This window comes from Anolis carolinensis, chromosome 4 (assembly GCF_035594765.1).
Source record: "Anolis carolinensis isolate JA03-04 chromosome 4, rAnoCar3.1.pri, whole genome shotgun sequence".
NCBI classification, from domain to species: Eukaryota; Metazoa; Chordata; class Lepidosauria; order Squamata; family Dactyloidae; genus Anolis; species Anolis carolinensis.
This window is the reverse complement of record NC_085844.1, coordinates 195,496,648-195,508,784: the sequence shown is the minus strand read 5'-3', so window position 1 is coordinate 195,508,784 and position 12,137 is coordinate 195,496,648. Positions and strand designations below refer to the sequence as shown.

The following is a 12,137-nucleotide window of genomic DNA, read 5'->3' as shown; positions in this document are numbered from 1 at the left end:
CCATATTTACAGGCTCCACAGGGCGCCTTCCTGAGGTGTCCTGGAATTTCCTTAGGATGAGATATGACAATGTTTGCCTTGGGGGCGAATCACCTTTAATTCGGCGACTCAAGCCTTATATTGTCCATGCAATCTGAATTAGATTGGGTTAAGCTGTGGCAGATTATCCTTTTGTTTTTGGGAAGGGAAGCCTGGGTCATAGAAAATGGGACAGGTTCTGGGGTTCAAGTTGAGTTCGAAATATTTCCTATTTGATTTCATGACTTGGCAATTATATGAAATAAAATGAAAAATAAAATAAAGTTGGAATATAAACCCTGCTGGGAAAAATACATATTTTCCGGGGGATCCCAAAGAGTACAAATACATATAGGCAGACAGATAGATTTCATGGAAATAAGGGAGAATCCATAAAAGTGAGTTACATTGCATAAGGGGGAATCATGAATGATATAAACAATTGAAAAACATTTGATAAATACGAAGTTCATAACATCTGGGGAACCCAATATGGAAATTCATAAAAGTGGAGTTTTAGCAGCATGATTTTACAATTCATGAAGTTGTTATCTCTTGCCTCAGAGTGCAGGGATAATCCACAGTAAACTCCAGTAAAAAGTCTCAATCACCTTCTACTATAAATATATGGAATATAGAACATAAAGTCTTGACTTTTGAACTATCTTTTACAAAGTCCTGGGGGGGGGGGGAGGGTGGTCATCTCGATCACCCCCCCCCCCCCCAGTTTTTACTGAGGCAAAAAACTACCACAGAGCAGGCTTTGGCCTACTCACTCTAACAGGCCTGACACATACAGTCTCCATGGCCTACTATACATCCGGGCCCTGTTTGGAGTGGGATGGACCATGGATGATGGACTTGCATATGGGAGTTGTAGTTCACCTGCCCCCACTGAACCCTGCTATTTCTTATTTATACTACTATTGCTTGACATTACTTTTATGTTTTATTTATATGGTGGATGTTAGCACGTGGCTTAATGACCTTGCAAGCCACTTTGGGTCCATTGCAGAAAGGCGGGGGAGAAATATCAGAATTAAATAAATACATAAATAAATAAATGTCTCAATGGTATGTATGGTTGGAATGACCTTCTGTCGGGAGGGCTTGAATGGTCTCTTCCTTTGTGGCAGAAGGGGCTGGACTGGATGACCTTCAGAGACCCCTTTCAAATCTAGAACTCTATCTATCTCCCAATCGTATTTGTGACTGGATGGCCATCTGTCAGGAGGGCTTGGATGGTGTCTTCCTCTATGGCAGAAGGGGGTTCAACTAGATGGGCACCCCTTCTAACTCTAGGATTGTATGGAAGCCTTTAAACCAGGCACGGGCCAACTTAGGCCCTCCAGGTGTTTTGGACTCCAACTCCCACAATTCCAGAGAGCCTACACCATGATGCACTTTATGTCCTGGTGCCGTTTGCAGGATGATGGATCATGGGTGATGGGATATGTAGTACTTTCAATCGCTACGATTCCCAACAGACCACTGCGATGCCCATCAGTGATGGAACTGGACCAAACTTGGCACACAGATGGGACATGCAGTACCTACACTCGCTTCTTGAGACCACAGCAACTGCTACATATGACAGAACTGAACCAAATCTGGTATATATATCCCAAATAAAGAACAACACTCTGAAAATGGGAATTCCAGTCAGGAAACAATCAGGGCCAGCTAACACCTCCCAACAAAGGATTCCCCCAGGGAGGAAGCTGAGGAGGGAGAAATGTAGTGTGTATTATCAGTGTCATTATTATTGTGTTGCCGTGAACCATGAAAATGAACACAATCTGGTTCCAAGTATTAAAAAACTCTAAAATCAGAACAGTAAATATAGAACAACACTTTGAAAACCGGGGAATTCCAGACATGAAACAATCAGGGCCAATGAACACCTCCCAAAAAAGATTCCCCCAGGGAGGAAGCAGCCAGGCTTGAAGCTGAAAGGCCATTATATGCTAATCATTTTGCCTAATTGCAGCATTCATACTTGCCTCCAATAGACAAAAAAGGAATAACTAGAAATATTGTATATTTACAAGCTTTAGAAAATAACATATACTATCACCAATTCCTCAATACTTTATTTCCCATACCACCACACTTTGCCACAGAAATACATGGCTGGGCACAGCTAGTATTATATAAATACTGCTTTCTATTTTTTCTTCACAAGGAAGAAAATGGATATACATAATGTCTCGGGAATGAACAGGGTCAGTGATGCAATATGGAATATAAAAGGATAGTCCATGGGTCCCATGTAAATGCAAGCTTCAGCTTTGGATGCCAAACTCTATACCTCCCTAAAAGAAACCTCCCCTACCACAAATTTGGGGAAATCCATCCTAAATCCACAATTAATCCCCAAATTGGGTTGCTGTGAGTCTTTCGGGCTGTACCTCACAACCTCTGAGGATGCTTGCAACAGATGTGGGCAAAACGTCAGGAGAGAAAGCCTCTGGAACATGGCCATACAGCCTGAAAGACTCACAGCAACCCAGTGATTCCAGCCATGAAAGCCTTTGACAATAAATCCTCAAATTCTACCTGGAACTGAAGTTTGCTTTTAACTCCCATGCCAGCAAATTTTCAGCCCAAAATTCACCCCAATCCCCAGAAGCAGAAACTAGAACAGTGGTTCCCAAACTTATTTGGCCTACCGCCTCCTTTCCAGAAAAAATATGACTCAGTGCCCCCTGGAAAGGGGTGTGTGGCTTAGAGGGGGGCGTGGCTCCTGCTCAAGAGGGTGGGGCTGAGCCTCTCCACTAGTCCAAGATGCAGGGCTGCGAGGGGAGGTGGGCGGGGCCACAAATGGGCAGCCAGGACTTCTTCCCAAGTGCCTGATGGGGCTGAACCTCTATACCCCGCCCCGTGTCCTAACAAGCGTCTTAGGGGAGGTATACAGAGGCTCAGGCCTGTCTCGTACTCTTGGGAAGAGGCCCCGCCCCCACCCCTAGCCCCACCCTTTAGTCCTGAAAGGTCTCTCAGGAGAGGTATAGAGGCTCAGCCCTGTCTCGGGCTCTTGGAAGGAGGCCCCGCCCCCTTCCCTAGCTCCGCCCTCTGTGTCCCAACAAGCGCCTCAGGAGAGGTATAGATTCTCAGCCCTGTCTTGGGCTCTTGGGAAGAAGCCACACCCACTTCTCTAGCTCCGCCCCCTGTGTGTTCTAACAGGTGCCTCAGGTGCTCAGCCCTGTCTCCTGCACTTGGGAAGAGGCCCCGCCCCTCCCCTGGCCCTGCCCCCGTGTCCTAATAGGTGCCATCACCACCCCTCTGGATCACTCCAGCCCCCACCGGGAGGCGGTAGCACTCACTTTGGGAATCACTGAACTAGAAGTAAGCATCAAAGGCCATTCAGACACTTTCCAACCTCATATGTGGCAGTATAGACCTTTACAGGAATGAATATTAGCCATTTCTCATGCCATATTTGTCCACCCTTGCATTAAGTCTGAACATCCTTTAAAACAGGGGTCTTCAAACGTTTTAAGCAGAGTGTCGGTCCACGGTCCCTCAGAGTGTTGGGGGGCCAGACTATAGTTTAAAAACAAATATGAACAAATTCCTATGCACACTGCATGTGTCTTATTTGTAGTGCAAAAAAAAAAGGCCAAAGAAATGTTATGGTTTGCAAAGGCACTGTGCTATATTTGTGTGTTAACTGGAAAATGAAGTACATGAAGCCGACTGGCTGAACCTGCAAAGACCTGTAATTTGATTTGAAACTGTTTCTGTTCTGCTGCTGGAGAACCGGTTTGAACAAGTTTTTGTTCAGTGTGAGTCTGTGTGGTGACTGAGTACTGCCGGGGGAAGATGGCTCTGTACTCAGAGAGTCCCTGCTATTTCTGAGGCCTTGTTTGCTACTGGGAAAAGAGGATGAAGAACCAGGACTGTATTCTTCACTGAAGCAGATTTATGGACTGCAAAAGGACAGTTTATGACTGTTGGGTTTTAAGCAATCAGAGGGACCATTGTGAATACTATTGTTCTTTGGATCTCTTGGAATTAGCAAAGTTCTTGTATTATTTGTTCTGCAAATCTGAGCAGTGCATCATTGTTCTGCAGGGTGACTCTGGGCTCATGGGCACACGTAAGAGCTTCCGTTTACCATCTACAATGCGCAACATGAAAAAACAATACAATATTTAAAAATAAGAACAATTTTAACCCACATAAACCTAACAGGATTTCAATGGGAAGTGTGGACCTGCTTCTTGCTGATGAGATAGTCAAATTAATTAGGATGGTTGTTGTTGTTGTTAATGTTGTTGTTGCTGTTGTTGTTGTTGTTGTGTGCCTTCAAGTCATTTCAGACTTAGGGCGAGCCTAAGTCTAAAGCCGAGGGCGGGGGCCAGGTAAATGAACTTAGAGGGCCACATGTGGCCCCCGGGCCTTAGTTTGGGGACCCCTGCTTTAAAACATAAAATAGACGGTCTGTGCTCTTTTGTGTCTTTAATCCAGATGCATACCTCCAATATTTCACAGATGAAAACTGGAACATGTGGTCAAGATGGAAAAAGGAAATACGCATAAGCTACTAGAGACTGAAAAAATGCAATACCTGGATTAAACAGGGCTGCCCCTGCCAAATCTGAACAGTTGAAGGGTATGCAGATGTCTCCAGTGACATTGAGACAATGATACATATCATATTGCCAGAAAAAGCTTTATGGGCAGCAGTGAATGCCTATTTTTGTTATAAAGTTTCATTTCCAAAGTAATTAATATATATAGATCTGAGCCTAGAAACACTGAATTCTGAAATGAGTGGCAGTATTCAGTGTTGGGTGCGGTCAGGCCATCTTTGATGTGTGCTGATCTGAACAGTCTTACACACACTGGAATGTTTGTGGGTGAGAGAAGAAAAAAATCTAAAACACGCATCTTGCTACTAAAATATTTGTTCTCTAGATGATCTCAGTTTGCAGCCAGGAATCTGGAAAACGACATTCCATGCAATAATGTTTCCACAGAAATAATTGTACATTAATCTTCATTTCAAACTGTGTTCAAAAATACAGTGTTACAAACAATGTCACAAAAATGCAACCACCTGAGGGCAGCAAACGAGTGTCATAACAGAATTTGTTGAGAAACCTGAGATGGCTTCTAGTCTGTGAGATAAATTATTATTTGTAAACAGATAAGACTGTCCTTAAAAAAAAAAAGACGTGTGTGTATGGCTTATTGTTCTTGTTTCCTAAATAGAAACCAAAAGGGCACAAATGTGATATTAAATTCTGCAACAGCAAGTGAAGCAAATTAAGACCCCACTAACTAGACCGTGGAAAGTTTTTTTTAAAAAAAAGAAAAGAAAGGAAATGTGTTCCCATACCTTGGTACAGTGTTTGAGAAGAAACTTATTATATTCTTCATTAGTTTATTGCAGTAAATTGTTTGTATTAATTTTTCTGCTTATTGATCTTTTAGTACTTTGAAACCCCCCCCCCCCACTAAAGATTGTTCAAAGAATGGCCTAAAATACTTTTTTATAACGCCCCCCTGTCAATATGCCTTTAAAATTGACTTTAGAAGTAACTTTGCAGACTAACTAGAATGCATATTTTATTATAGCAGTATTGTAATTCCAATTATTCTTGCCTGTTTGAACAAGACCCCTCAATATTTACCCCACAAAGGAGTTAGCTTAGCGTAAGCGTAGTGGTCTGTGCCTTAGACACTGGTGACCAGTGTTAGATTCCTACTTGGATATGGAAACTCCCTGAGTGACCTTGGGCAAGTCACACATTTTCCGTCCCAGAAAACCCTGACAGGTTTGCCTTAGGGTCGCCATAAGTCAGAAATCACTTGAAGGAACACAACATCAACCCATGCAACTTATTCTTCTGCCAGCTTGTATCTATTTGTTTTTCAGTTAGCAGGACAGGTGTCCTTGTCATAAGCCACAGTTTTTCTTATCTGTATAAAAAAAAGCTGAGGACAGTTACTTCTATATAGAAACTTGATCCTTTTGGTTACAGCTCCTGATGGCTCTTGACAGAAGTCAATGTGTCTATTTGTGGGGTGAAGGATGGGGGAGGGAAGTATTTAAAAGTGTCAAGAGAACACACTGCCAAGACTCAGTTTTAGCCTGGACCCATCATGTTTCAGGATCTGTCTAAACTGTCATGTGAAGTGATGATGAGTCCATCTGACTGCATGGAAGTTGCATTTCACTCACCATAGAGAAACTACAGTATACTCCAGTGCCGGTGGAAATAGGGCAAGCCTGGGGAACATGCAGCCTTCCAGCTGTTGTTGGACTGCAACTCCTATCAGGTGTAGTCAGCATAGCTAATAGCAATGAATGATGGGGTCTTTAGTTCAGCAACAACCTAAAGGCTACAAACTCCTCATCTTTGCATTACAAGAACAGATCCTTCCGAAAGTGTGGATTTCACACAGTTCTGAGAATTAATATGGAGAAGTCCTACAAGTGCCAATGGGACTCTGTTTTCCCTGTCTTTCTCACATAGAGTTGAGATATTAAAGGAAACCCCTTTCCCATCCCCAACAATACCCACTTGTATTATCAAAACAATTGCACTGGCAGAGTAGACTGCTAACATAGTTGCCAGCTTGACAGTGCATTGCTTAACGATCAACAAAAAGACATTAGTAAAATGCAGTCCGTTGAATACAATGACATATATAGTATTCTTGTGAGTGGAAAGCCATTCATGTTACACTCCTAGTAGAGCAGTGGTTCCCAACCTTTTTTTGACCAGGGACCACGCTCCAACATTAGTACCAAAATCAGTTTTTGGTCAACTTTAGATTTGGTTTGGTTATTTGAGGTGCTGATTCAGAAAAATGCATTGGTTAGACCACCATAGCTCTAATTTCTGATACAGAACATATGCCACCCAGTAGTTGCCATCTGCTCACCCACAAAAAAACCATATTTAATAATCTAGAGTCGATGTGGTCAATCCAATGCAATTTTCTGAATCAGCACCCCAAATAACCCCAGAAACAGGCCCAAAAACGAAGACAAGATTTTTTTTTATTGGCCTGTTTTACTATCCATAGTAGTAGGAGCCCCTGATGGTGCAGTGGGTTAAATCCTTGTGCCGGCAGGACGGCTGACTTAAAGGTTGGGTTGCTGGCCTGAAGGTTGCTGATTTGAATCCAACCCAGGGAGAACAAGGATGAGCTCCCTCTATCAGCTCCAGCTCCATGCAGGGACATGAGGGAAGCCTCCCACAAGGATGGTAAAACATCAAAAACATCTGGGCATCCCCTGGGCAATATCTTTGCAGACAGCCAATATTCCCACACCAGAAGCAACTTGCAGATTCTCAAGTCACTCCTGACATGGAAAAAAAATCCATAGTAGTAACGGTGAGGCCACGGACTATATTTTAGTTCTTGAGAACCACTGATGGTCCACTGACCATAGGTTGGGAACCAATGTGGTAGAAGAATAGCAATGATTTTGCATCCCCAGTTTTTCTTTCTCCTTGTGACTCCAGGAAAGTCTGCTTTGGCCAGCTGTGTCCCTCTGGAATAACAATCAATGAATTTGGCATGGGGATTGGGTGAAAATCACTCCCTTTGCTTTCCAGTAGACATCTCCACTGGATTTCAGACCTTTTTGTCAATAGAAGGAGCCTTTCTGCTGGTGGAAGGGCAAACCTAGAATGTGACCTTGGAAACATTATGCTGAATTTGTGAATCTTGTTACCCTGAAAAACATGCAAGTAAGTTTTGTAAGAAATAAAATTTGAAATATTTTAATTTGTTAAGAATCAAAATGGGATGCTTTTTGGATGTTGTTGTAATGGTACAAATCAGACCACTGTGACAAACATCTGTAGTGGTGAGAAGCAATTAATTCTATCTTTATGTAAAACTATTTTAATGGTTAAAATTTAGAAGGAAATAATTGATTTGAATTTAGAAATAGAAATATAAAATTAGAAAGGCATAGTAACAAAAATGCATGGTGTTGTTTTTATAATAAAGGGTACATTCCTTTGAAAGTCAAAATGATCTTTCCCCCATAACATCCCACTTGTTTAATCTATTAGTGATGTCAGGCTTGAATGTGGACACAGGTGGCAGAAATGGAGCTGGACAAAGTCTGCAGCTTTGTCTTCTGCTTTAACAATCAGAAAGTACGCATTTAAGTGCAAGCTCAGGCTTTATGGCTTCTTGAGGCAGTTGAACAGCCTCTTTTGCAAGTGTTAAAGCAATCAAACCTGTATTCTATTCATGACAATCAATGGCCTCGTGAAGGAAGCCTGTCTGCGCTCAGCCTAAAAGCTGCCAAGAAATTGCGTTGTACAAGTGTGCACCTTTTTGCCATAGGCAAGATGAGCCAAGCATTTTCTTCCAAGAACAACTCTTGCGTCCAGGATTCATTACAGCCATTTATTTTGAGATAAGAAAGATATTCATGACTGGAGACTTGCCCTCTTGATTTTCCTGGTGGGGAAGCGAGAGGTGGGGAACCTTGAGGCTATCCAGTTCTTATTGACCACATGCCTTTGCCATTCATAACCAGTGTAGACATTATTTAGGAATGCTAGTAATTTGTAGTTTATTTTAGTAGTTTATTTCTTTAAAGTATTTATGTATTGTTTGTCAGACCCACAAGATTTTGAAGGTGATACCCAACAGATAGAAACAATATTTAAAAACAGTTCCAAAAGCTAACCCCCAAACTGGTTTTAGAGAGCAAAGTTCATGTGGAATAGTCTTGCACAGAAGCTCAGTAGGAAAGAAGCTGGTCTGATTGCTTGATGGAAGAGGTTCCACACTCAGCTATTTCTGTAGAGAAGGTCTTATCTGATATACTAGCCTCTCAGGGTATTAGACACACAATATCTGTTTCACAACATCTGATGGGTGGTAGAGTTCCTCATCTCTGTCCTTAAATGTTCCTGTGGAAGTGTCAAGTGTGGTAAGATGGCAAGTTATAATGCTCTAGAAATTATGAGAAAACCCCAGTAAGAAGGTTCAGCCACAAAGAGCTTCCAAGGCTGACCCAATTTAAATGAGAAGTTTGAACAGGACTTGTTTCCCACCTTCACCTCAAAATTGTTCATTTTGCTCCTCCTATTCTACCTAGCAGTGACATCTGTCATCACTTCCTCCACTAGCCAACCTGATGATGACATTAGTTGTAATTACATGCTTCAAATTCAACAAGGCCAATTTACACAAGTGTGAATTTAGCAAATAGGCACTTGAAAATACATGCAGACTAAGGACACCTTCCCAGAACGCCTGAATGCACATGTTGGTACTCCCCGAGGAACTGGTTGTAGTTCCTTTTTCATTGTGCACGTAGAAGAATGTAGGTGTCAAAGGTCAGACGCCAACTGAGAGCAAAATATAGTTTATTTAAGTAACAACAAAAACAGTTCAGTAAATTGTCCAGAAGCTTTAAACACTTATTTTTCAGTGTTATTAAGCAGTCAAAACTGAAGAAACGCCAAAAGAGCAAACTGGCGTATAATCCGGATTATCCAGAGATAAAATCCGGATTAAAACTAAAACGCTCGAAGTCACAAAACAGACTAAGAACGGCAAAACACACAAAGGTAAATAGTCCCAAAGACCCAAAACTTCCCCAAAAACCCAGAAGTACAGTATTAATCCCAAAACTAAAGCAAAAACCCAAACTGGGCTAAAGCTCTTCGCTGAAAACAGCACAAGCAAGCAAAGCTGGAAGACGCTGAAGAATTAGTGGCAAGCCGCTGCGGAGTCAAAAGCCAAGCCAGGAATTAAAGGAGCGTAGCATTGTAACGAGGTCAAGCTGATCCGAAGTCGGGATAAGGAAACAGCGTCAGAGTCGGGGATGAAGCCAGCAGTCAGCAATAGTCACGGAGATGAGAATGATACCAAGCCGAGTTTGAGAACGAAGAGATAAGCCAAGTCGAATTCCAGTCCAAGGTCCAAGGGGTGAAGTCGTCACAACAAGGTCCACATCACGGGATGGCACAAAAAGCCAAGACAACGGAGGCGAACAGCAGCTAATGCAAAATAGTAATAACAATGCAGTCCAAGAAAACCCACACAGTTCCAGCCCTCCGTTGTAGAATAACCCGGATCAAACTTACATCGGTTGCAAAGTCCCAAGCCAGTCTTCAGAATCTCGTACAGGAAACCCAATGGCACTCAGCAACACCTTGCCACACGCAAAGAATAATGATCAACGATCCCCAATTTATTTAGGTTTCCTTGGGCGTCCAAACTTCCAACGCCCTAGGGTCAGGTGTCCCAAGTTCCTCATCAGAATCAAGATAGCCCTGCCCACACCCAACTCTGTCCACACCTGTGGAACTGCCCTCATTCCTCCAGGTAGACCATGTGGGGTCTACTTCTGAAGATACCCAATCCTCTCCTGCATCCACAGCATCCATAGACCCAGTTTCCTCCCCAAGACCCTCCGGAGCCCGTGCCCAGTCTATGCCAACTTCCTCCTCCGCCACCAGTTCCTCAGCATCCATTTCTACCTCAGGATCCCCTTCCAAATCCCCACATGAATCCTCCTCAGAAGACTCCTCATCTATCTCCCTGATATCCAGCCCCGCTGCCATCTTGTTTCGGTGCCACTTTGCGCTCGCCTTGTCCCTCGCCTCCCGCCCCCCCCCTTTCCCCCTTGCGGCCTGGAGCGCGGTGGCTACCGCTGACCCGCCGGCTCCCTTCGCGGTTTGGAGACCGAGGTGCCACAGAAGCCACGGAGGCGGAGCAGACAGTTACCATCATGTCCACGGACGGGGCTTTCCGGGAGGCAGTAGCGATGCCCAACAGTGCCTCCAATCCTTCTGGCCTCGGGTCATGGAGGAGATTTGGAATTTGACAGTGAAAGACTTCAGAGTTCAAGAACTTCCATTGGCACACATTAAGAAGATAATGAAACTAGATGAGGATGTGAAGATGATCAGTGCTGAAGCACCTGTTCTGTTTGCCAAGGCTGCTCAGATATTCATCATGGAATTGACATTACAGGCTTGGATTCACACAGAGGACAACAAGCGCAGGACCCTGCAGAGGAATGACATTGCTATGGCGATCACAAAGTTTGATCAGTTTGACTTTCTCATTGACATTGTTCAACCTCCCAAGCGACAGGAGGAGGTGTGCCAAGCGGTGACCCCGGCAGAGCCTGTCCAGTATTACTTCACTTTGGCGCAGCAGCCGGCAGCTGTCGAGGTCCAGGGGCAGCAGACTGGGCAGCAGACAACCACATCCACGGCGACCATCCAGCTGGGGCAGATCATCATAGCCCAGCCTCAGCAAGGGCAGACCACTCCTGTGACCATGCAGGTGGGTGAAAGGCAGCAGGTCCAGATTGTCCAGGCCCAGCCACAAGGGCAGGCCCAGCCAGCACAGAGCGGGAGCGGACAGACCATGCAGGTCATGCAGCAGATCATTACCAACACAGGCGAAATTGAACAAATACCGGTCCAGCTCAATGCCAGTCAGCTGCAGTACATCCGCCTGGCCCAGCCTGTCTTCGGCACCCAGGTCGTCCAGGGCCAGATCCAGACACTTGCCGCCAGCACACAACAGATTACACAGACGGAGGTTCAACAGGGACAACAGCAATTCAGCCAGTTTACAGACGGACAGCAACTGTACCAGATCCAGCAAGTGACCATACCTGCTGGTCAGGACATCACCCAACCCATGTTCATCCAGTCGGCCAGTCAGGCAACAGATGGGCAGTCCCCACAGGTTACAGGAGACTGAACCTGTTCAGCCAGTGGGTTATTGGATGGGGATTGAGCCTATCACCTGGATTAATGCCCCTCAAGACATTGAAGGATTTCTTTAAGGCTTCCTCCTTTGTCCCCACCTTTGTTTGATACGCAGCTGCCAGGAGCTGTACCCCGCTTTGTATTATATGGACAGTTTCAATCTCTTGGATGAAAAAGAGATCCCCAATGAACTGGCAGCAATATAGTACACATCCTTTTTTATTATTATTATGTGTGATTTTTTTTTAGAACTTGTAAATCCTATATTGTTCAGTCTGTACAAATGGATATAGGGCTCTTTTTGAGCCATGGTTTCTTTGATGGTCCAACATCTTTTCTGCCACTCTGTCCACTTTCCCTGTTCAAGCTGCAACGGCCAGGATTTTGTGCCATTCC

The 12,137-nt window shown here is 44.1% G+C and overlaps 1 pseudogene; it reads left to right on the top strand.

Moving 5' to 3' along the window:
- Positions 1 to 10,634: 10,634 nt before the first annotated feature.
- On the top strand, positions 10,635 to 12,137 carry LOC100567916 (nuclear transcription factor Y subunit gamma-like; annotated as a pseudogene).